The following is a 10038-nucleotide window of genomic DNA, read 5'->3' on the forward strand; positions in this document are numbered from 1 at the left end:
TGAGGTCGCTAACTGGAGTTTTTTAGTGTCGCATTGGCGTGCTGGGTCAGCGTTAGAGCCCTTCACTCCGTTCTTCCACCTAATTCTGAGCACCTGACCAGCTTTGTGTGCTTGGTAGTGCGGGCGGGCTGGTTCCTTCCAGGGGCGTCTGTCGACAGTAATGCCGGTTTTGACAGGGAATTGTATTGGGAGAAAGGAAGCAGTACTTGGACGATGGGAAGAAGGGATTCTCCTAGACTGTAATTTTTTTAAAGGTTGAGCGTGCGTGTCTTAATTCGTAAAAGTACACAGAAAAGTAAACCGATCCGTAGCCACAATACCACAGTTCTCCCTAGAAGTCACCATTGTAAACTCTTTCTTGGGTCTCCTTCCAAATATGGTTTTGGCATTTTATGTTTTTATTTATAATAGAGATTTTCATCCATTCAACAGAAGTTTATGGACTGACTTTTGTTTCAATTTTCAGACCTCTCCAGCTGCCTAGGCATTGAAACTAGACCTACCTGTTGCCCTCGCCTCCCTTCCCCGCTTCTAAATTATAAATTCACAAAATCGCTTCTCGGCCTTTTGGCTAAGATCAAGTGTAGCATCTGTTATCAGTTTAATAAATTCACAGAATTTTTCTTGCAAGGGAAGGTTTTATTTGTTTTTTTATCTTTGTTGTTTTGAGAAGGAGAGAGTTGAGCGACTCTTTATCTGAACACCTGGACCTTTTTTAAGGCTGTGTGTTGTAAGCATTATAATGTGCCAGCTGTTGGACTTCAGTGGGCTGGGATTCCACTGACCTTTTTCTCCTGTTCTTCATCCTCTTCCCCTGCCTGTCTTTGCCAAAATTAGCTTGTCAATATTAGCATTGACAAGCTTGTCAAGATTCGATTGTCAAGATTGGCAAATCTTGACCGTTGCTACTTAAAATTTTGTCCATGTCAGATTTCCAGTATAATGCATGTAGTTCTGTGAAAATACAAATTCCCTTTAAAGAACTAAAAGGAAGGGCGCCTGGGTGGCTCAGGCGGTTAATCGTATGACTTTGATCAGGTAATGATATCTCAGTTCTTGAGTTAGAGCCTGGCATGGGGCTCTGTGCTGACAGCTCAGAGCCCGGAGCCTGCTTCAGATTCTGTGTCCTCTCTCTCTGCCCCTTCCCAGTGCACTCTCTTTTCTCTCCCCCCCCCCCCAACCAATAAACAAACATTAAAAAAATAGGAACTAAAAGGAAAGGTATGCTGTAAACTTTATATTTGCAGTGTATATTCTGAACCAAATAAGCAAATGAGACCTACCTATGTGAAGACACTGTATGAATTGAAGTGCTATCTACAAATTTAAAACCATTATTAATACTATTGGATGGCATGCCAGCCTTTCATAATGTGTATTAAGCACCTAATTAGAAGTCACTTTGGAAACAATAATATGATAAAACACAAACAAAAGGGGAGCCTGTGTGGCTCAGTCCATTAAGCATCCCACTCTTGATTTTGGCTCCGGTCATGATACCAGGATGGTTAGATTAACCCTCATGGGGTCAGCTCTAATAGTGAGTAGCCTGCTTGGCATTCTCTCTCTCCCTCTGTCTTTCTCTCTGTCCCACCCTCTCTCTCTCAAAATAAATAAATAAAACTTAGGAAAAAAAAACCCTCTGCAATTGGATCAAAACTTTATTTTTTACATTTACCCATTTAACTCTTTGTTAAGATTTTATCTCATTTCCTGGTTGCATCAAAAACTCTTCTCCATTCTCAGCAAACTTTGACCTAAAGAAAAATCCCAAAATATTAGGATGTTATCTTTAAAGTTTTTCTAGTATAGATTTAGGACAAATAAAATAACTTTTCTGACCACTTACTGTGTTCAAGGCCTTATGCTACACCTACAACATAGTCTAAAACAGTACCTACTCTCAAGGTTCTAACTTTTAGAGGCACTCATTAACCCAAGAGCGTTTAAGTCCAAAAATGTAAATAATTTTACAAAGTACCTTGGCAAATTTATAAATAACAAAACCATAAACAGCTTAGGGAAACTTAACTAATATTTATTGGTGGTATCATCTCACTTCTACCTTTTCCCTTCTCTCAATTCTCAATTCCTAAGACTAGAGCAGTTCCTACTTTCATAGGAACACAATTTTCAATGTGTAAAGGTAAGGTTGTGAAAAGTAAGATAACAAAGCTACCATTTTATGTCTCTTTTCTGATATTAACTAAATACATTACAAAGTAAAGATACTTATCTTTAGGGCAACATCGTTTTTCTTTTTTCTTTTCTTTTTTCTTCCTTTTTTTTTTTCAATGTCCTTTTTCAAAATGTAATCATTCCTATTAATATTGGCCTGGCATTACAGTTCCTGCTTACTAAAAAGAGATACTTGAGGAAGCAGAATTATAGCAGCATGCTAGAATTAAGGCTAAATATTTAGTTGTAAGTCTATGTAATTTTATTCTTCAGATAAGCACATAAAATTGACCTCACCTTTCAAGTCGTTGCTCAAATGTCATCCTATTTAAAACTGCAACCCACCCAACATCCTCCTTATCCTGATTTTTAAAATTTTTTTAACGTTTATTTATTTTAGAAAGAGACAGAGACAGTGTGAGCTGGGGAGGGGCAGAGAGAGGGAGAGACAACATCCGAAGCAGGCTCCAGGCTCTGAGCTGTCAGCACAGAGCCCAATGCAGGGCCAGAACTCACAAGCTGTGAGATCATGACCTGAGCTGAAGCCAGACACCCAACCAACTGAGCCACCCAGGTAGGTGTGCCATCCTCATCCTGATTTTTTAAAAGAACTTGCCACTAAACATAATTTACTTGTCTATTATGCCTATATTTTGTCTACTTCCTCTCACTAGAATGTAACATCTATGAATGCCAATATTTTTGTTTATTTTGTTCACTGCTTTGTCCTAATACTTGGGCGCGAAACATATTTGTTGAGAGAATTTGCTGAATTATAAGTGTTTAAGGCCAATGCCATAAGCATTAGTTAACATAAACATATATTGTGCAATATTATTAAACTTGTTTCCTAAAGTAGGCATATCTAAACCACCTGTCATAGTTTGATAGAAGCCAAACTATCATATTCAGATAAAGAAGGTTGTTGGGGCACTTGGCTGCTTCAGTCAGCAGAGCATCCAACTCTTGATCTCAGGGCTGTGAGTTTAAGCCCCGCAATAGGTGTGGAGCCTACTTAAACAAACAAAAGTTGTCATATTTGAGGAAAAGCCACCAGGTGGTGGTATTGCTTCATACTAATTCTCCATAGACTGAGATCAATTGGTCCAATTTATCAAAAGCTGAGTGGACAATTTAATCCTTTTCAAATCTCATGGTCCAAGAATAATTAACTAAATTTTAAAATGTGAATGTTTTAATGCAGTCCAAGCAAGCAATACAAGCTTAAAACTCCTTTGACTCTAAAATCACAATAAGATCAAGTAAGTTCAGAATTTTAAAGCTAGGAGGAACCTCAATTCCTCAAAACCACCTCAATTACAGATGTAGTAGAAACAACCTAAGAAACAGCCAGGAAAGCAACCCTAATCATTTGACTTCCAGGCCTGGAGTAACTAGATTATGATGCTTTCTGTAACTGAACCATGATCTATCCATTCGGTAAATTGATATTCATACATATGACCATGACTCAAGAATCTGTAGTTTCCAAGGCTGGGAACTAAACATTTCTATATGTTCCATTACCTAGTGGAAGTTACATTCTTTCACTCAGATCTTATTCTATGAAGCAGAAACCTGTGAAATATAATAAGTATATGATAAATATAAGCTTCAAAAGGGCTTATCATACTGTGTATTTATAATTGTATTTTAAACTAAGGAGCATTTTGGGGTGTCTGGGTGGCTCAGTTAGGCATCTGACTCTTGATCTCAGCTCAGGTCTTGATCTCAGTGTTGTGAGTTCAAGCCCCACACTGGGATCCACACTGGGCATGGAGACTACTTAAAAAATAAAAATCAAAATAAACTAAGAAGCATTTTGAAATCATAACTAGGTGTGTGATTTTCACAAACCAAGATTTTGATTGTATTTCACATGTTTCCTTTCAATGCCATGCACTTTGCCAACATTGAAGAGTTTCTCTTTAAAGGTTATTGAGATGTAATTCACATACAATAAAATTCACAATTTTTAAGTGTTTATTTATTTCGAGAGATAGAGAGAAAGAGAGTGCACTCAAGTGAGGGAGGGGCAGAGGGAGAGAGGGAGGAAGCGAGAGAATCCCAAGCAGCCTCCTCACTGTCAGCACAGAGCCCATCACAGGGCTAGAACTCACAAACTGTTGATTATGACCTGAGCTGAAATTAAGAGTCAGACACTCAACCGACAGAGGCACTCAGACACCCCTACAAGTCACAATTTTTAAAAATATTTTAATGTTTGTTTATTTTTGAGAGAGGGAGAGAAAGAGAGAGTATGAGCGGGGGAAGGGCAGAGAGAGAGCAGGACGGAGGATCTGAAGCAGAGAGGCAGATGCGGGGCTTAAACTCACAAACTGTGAGATCATGACCTGAACAAAGTCTGATGCTCAACCGATTGAGACACCCAGGCACCCCCAAAATTCACAATTTTTAAGTGTACATTAAGTGACTTTTAGTATATTCACAAGGTTTGCAAAGATCACCCAAATTTCAGAACATTTTCATCACCCTAAAAAAAAACTCTGTACCCATTAAGCAATAATAACTTCCCAGTCCACCCCTCCCCTAGCCTCTTATAACCTGTAATCTATTTTCTGTCTCTATGAGTTTGCCTATTCTAGATATTTCATATAAGTGGAACCATACAACATTTGTCCAGTATTTGTCTTATTTTACTTAGCATGTTTTCGGAGTTCATTCATGTTATAGCATTTATCAAATACTTCATTCCTTTCTATGACTGAATAAGATTCTGTTGTATATGCCATGTTTTGTGTATTCATCAGTTGATGGACATTTGAGTTGACCTCGTTTTTTGGCTATTTGAATAATGGTGCTATGAACGTTTGTGTACAAGTTTTTGTGGGAATATATGTTTTCAGTTTTGTGGAGTATAAACCTAGGAATGGAATTGCTGAATCATATGGTAACTCTTATGTTTAACTTTTTTTTTCTATGTTTAACTTTTTGAGGAACTACCAAACTGTTTTCCAGCTGCATTGTTTGCTGAAACTGTTTTCCACGATTTTAACATTTGCATCAAGAATGTTTCAGGGTTCTTATTTTTCACATACTCACCTATACTTCTTTTCCACTTTTTAAATCCTAGCCATCCTAATAGGTGTAAAATGGTATCTCATTGGGGTTTGTTTGTTTGTTTGTTTGTTTGTTTCTGAGTAGGCTCCACACCCAGCATGGAGCCCAACCTGGGACTTGAACTCAGAACCCACATCAGGCTTTGTGCTGACAGCTCAGACCCTGAAGCCTGCTTCAAATTCTGTGTCTCCCTCACTTTCTGCCCCTCCCCTGCTCGCACTCTGTCTCTTTCTCTCAAAAATAAATAAATGTTAATAAAATTTTTTAAGTATTCCTGATGACTAGTGATACTGAACACCTTTTCATGTGCTTATTGGCAATATCTATATTTTCTTTAGAGAAATGTCTACTCAAATCCACTGCCTATTTTTTAATCAAGTTATTTGTCTTTTTTATTGTTGAGGTGTAAAAGTTTTCTGTATGTATTCTGGATATTATAACTTTATCAAATATATAATTACAAATACTTTTCAAATCCCGTGAGTTGTCTTTTCAGTTTGTTGATAGTGTCCTTTGATGCACAGCTTTTAATTTCGATGAAGTCTGTCTTACCTATTTTTTCTTTTGTAGTGTGCTTTGCATGTCAAATCTAAGAATCTACTGCCTAATCCAAACTCATGAAGATTTACACCTATATTTTCTTCTAAAAGAAAAGTAGAACAAACACCCCTAAATCTGGTTCACTTTTCCAACTTCCCTATTTCTTTGCTCAGTGATCCAAATTCTATCTTGCCTTACCATCTCTGGTTAATACAGACTTGCTCCTTCTTCTGGCCCTTCACAGTGACCAAACCCTTCCCATTCTTCCTTTACTTCCTACTCTTAGACAGTAACCACTTAACTGATCCATCTTTTTCTCCCCACTCTCAAATACCCCTAAACATCACCATTTTGCATCTAATTAAAGTCTAGCATGTACTAGGTACTCAATAAACGTTAACTGAATAAAACTCATGTTAATCTCTCTATCATAAGCCTTTAAAACTCATTGCACAAAGATGTTTATAACTGTTGGTTACTTACTTTTACAGAAGACTGTGGGGTTCTTAAGGGCAAGGCCTTTCTTACTCTTCTATGTATCCCCAATGTTACCCTGTTGGAGTTCAGTAAATGTTTGTTGAATTCATAAATGGATGAGGCCTGAGCTTCTTAACATGGTATTCAAAAACTTCCACAGTTCAATCCAACTTACTATCTCTCTCCAGTTTAGGCAAAAATTGTGAATTGAGGTTGGGGGGTGGGGTACTCACTGTTTCCAGGACCCTCTAGATTTTAGTTCTAAAGTAAAGTTTACCACTATTATCAAAGAAGACACCTACTGCTCTGTAGTTCTCTTCCTCTGCAAAATGAAGGATTGGACCACATTAGAGCTTCTCAGACTTTAACATATACACAAAGCACCCAAAGACCTTGAACATGCAAGATCAGATTCTGATCCTGTGTTTCTACTAGCTCCCAGGGGATGTTAATGCTAATGGTCCACAGACTGGCCACCCTTCAAGTAATTATAAAATTTTGTCCTCTGCAACCTTTTTAATATCTTCTGGACATACCTTCTGCATGACTGACACTATACCATTTTGTATATTGCCTCTCCTCCCTGGGATGCTTTCTCCATTTATTTCCTCCTATTTGAATCCAACCCATCTTTTCAGGATCTTACTCCTGGGCAAAGCTTTCTCTGACTGCTCTAGTGCCCCTACTCAATCTTTTTTTACTCTACTAAAGTATCCAGGAAGCCTGGGTGGTTCAGTTGGTTAAGCATCATATTCTTGATTTTGGCTCGGGTCATGGTCTCACTGTTGGTGAGTTCAAGTCCCACATTGCACTGTCAACATGGAGCCTGCTTGGGATTCTCTGTTTCCCTCTCTCTCTGTCCTACTCTCGCTCATTCACACTCTCTTTCTCCTTCTCAAAACAAATAAATACACATTAAAAAATTATAAAATAAATAAAGTATCCATTATTGGTGCTTCGTGTTTGACCCATCATCTACAAATAATTATTGGTTAACATTGTCTGTATGTGAGTACCCAGTTATATCCTTCTTTTTCTTTCTTATGAGGCTCAACACAATGCCTCACATATAGGAAGTACTCAACAAATCATTGTTGAATAAATGAATGAATGAATGACTCACTTCAGCATTACTACTCCAGAGAGAAATCAAATGTTTTACTGTACTATATTGTTCTTTTCCAGAATATGGAGGAAAGAGCCAATATGGAATTTCCCCAGTCTACCTAAATGAGGCAGTTCAATCTAAACAACAATTTGATCTTTTTAAAAATAAATGATATTAAAATATCTAAAATGAATTTATATTAAAATACAAATTTCTCCCTTTAGTTTCTGAAACAATGAAATTTGCTACCTCTGTTTCTGTCCCAATTTCCAAAACCAAATGTACATAATATATTATATGAGAAATATAATGAGAGCTTCACATTATGTGGAATAAAAGATTGGTCCTATAGAATATGAATTGGTATTTTATCATGATTTCAATATCCTGGTTAAACAACCTGCTTTACGCCCAATGCCATGTTGCATATCAAATAATAAAGTAAACTCTCTGGTGAAAAACAAAGAATCCTTCTTATTGATATAGAGAAGTTGTTTTAAAGTTAAAATAAGGAAGTTCTTTGAATATTGCCTAACTCACTATTGTGGGAAAAAAAAAGTTAGAAGCATTTCAGAACGAAGTACCCTATTTTGCATTTCTATTAAAGTTTTTTTCTTAACTTGCAAAATTGTTTCATAAACTAGACTTTAACTCAAATATCAATTTACCATTTTTGACAAGAGAAAAGAGCTATATTGTATATTATCAAGTTTTTGACCAGATAGATGTTTGAGTTATAAGTTATCAGACTGTAAAACTTCTTGATAGACTGTGAAACGACAGCTCCACAAATGTAGAGCACTTTAATCATGGTTATGCGTAAGGCATAACACTTCTGCAAAATGCTGGAAAACGTGAGCTAAGTGAGTACAACTAGTAAAAGTGCTGTATCACTTGAATGGAGATATTAGTCTTACTCTTACTAGGTTTTAGTAATCTAAATCAGTGTGTTTTATTTCAATTCCAAAGGATTTCCATTCTTAATTTAGTTTACCCACTTCTGATGGGAACGTCTCTTCACAAAATAAATAATAAAGTGAAAAGTCTCAGGAAGCAGACATTAATACTGATTTTTAATTATCTTTATTTTATTTAGTTCTCTAGCTCTAATAAAATATTTATGGGAAGAGGTTATTTTTAGCTCAGGCTTTGCAAAGCTCTCTGTCACCTCCCAATCTGAGTTCATCAGAATGAAGCAACACAGAATATACAATTGATGGATACCACAAGGGCTAAGTAGGGGGTTTTGTTATTAAAAATTGTCATCTCCATAGAACCTGAAAGAACATTGAAGATCATTGGGGCCAGTCTCCTCATTTTACAAGTGGAGACACCGCGGCCTTGATGTCACCCAGCTCATTGGTGACAGTCAGGCTTGAACTCTACTCCTTCTCTTTAATCCATGGTCCTTTCCACCTTTTTAAGTGAGACATAGGAAAACTATGAATGGTAAGAGCATCAAGAAACACACATAAGGGCACCTGGGTGGCTCAGTCGGTTAAGCATCATACTTCAGCTCAGGTCATGATCTCATGGTGTATAGGTCCAAGCCCCGCATTGGGCTCTGTGCTGACAGCTCAGAGCCTGGAGCCTGCTTCGGATTCTCTCTCTCTCTCTCTCTCTCTCTCTCTCTCTCTCTGTGGGGGAGGGCCCCTGCTCACACTATGTCTCTCTCTCTCTCTCAAAAATAAATAAGAATTAAAAAAATTAAAAATAAATAAAAATTAAATTAAAAAGAAAAAAAGAAACACACGTAAATGAAGGAGGTAGCCCAGTCTCTTCTGGGCTGTCTGCAGAGCTCTGCCATTTGATCCACACCCCACTCAGCTCTCACTTGGTTGGCCATCCTTGAGAGACTCAAAATTCAACCACTGACTGGAAATTACTAGATGGTAATTACACAAATAGAACTTCTCTAAATGTGTCTCATTACCTGTATTTGTCACTGGGTAACCACATTTTTCCATTTTACTTCATTCCATTTTCATAAACAGCCCTATAAAATATACATTATTATTCTCCCACATTTTAAAGACAAAAAAATTGCAGCTTAGTCAGGTTAAGTAATTTACCCAAGGTGCAGAGCTAGAATGTGGCAGAGCTAAGACTGGATCCCGAGCTGTTTGGCATCAGAACCAGGCCTCTTAAGCACTATTGCGGTATGCTGCTTCTGGGAAAAAAAACTGATCTACCCAAAATAAGAAACGTCCTTATTATTTATAAAAAGATATGTATATATGAAAATATTTACATGTTATTTTCTAAATGATGTGTTCTTTTTGTTTTATTTGGGATAGATAGTAATAGTCAATATGAGAGAGTTCAGCCTAATTTATCAGTCATTTTCAATTTAAATTTTACTTTTTGCAATGCATAGTTACTTTAAAGATAACATATGTTGGGGTGCCTGGGGGGCTCTTGGTTTCAGCTCATGTCATGATCTTGCAGTTCATGATTTCAAGGCCCGCATTGGTCTCCACACAGGCAGTGCGGAGCCTGCTTGAGTTTCTCCCTCTCTCTCTCTCTCTCTCTCTGCCCCTCCCCTGCTTACATGTGCTCTCTCTCAAATACATTTTAAAAAATTTTAAGTTATACATGTTTATGTATCCAAAAAAATAAATTCAAACAGTACAAGAGTAAAGAATGAAAAATCT

The 10038-nt window shown here is 37.2% G+C and overlaps 1 pseudogene; it reads left to right on the plus strand.

The window, feature by feature from the left end:
- The first annotated feature begins 551 nt into the window (after positions 1 to 551).
- LOC125171480 (uncharacterized) lies at positions 552 to 715 on the plus strand (annotated as a pseudogene).
- Positions 716 to 10038: the final 9323 nt, after the last annotated feature.

The sequence above is a fragment of the Prionailurus viverrinus genome, chromosome B4, assembly GCF_022837055.1.
Source record: "Prionailurus viverrinus isolate Anna chromosome B4, UM_Priviv_1.0, whole genome shotgun sequence".
NCBI classification, from domain to species: Eukaryota; Metazoa; Chordata; class Mammalia; order Carnivora; family Felidae; genus Prionailurus; species Prionailurus viverrinus.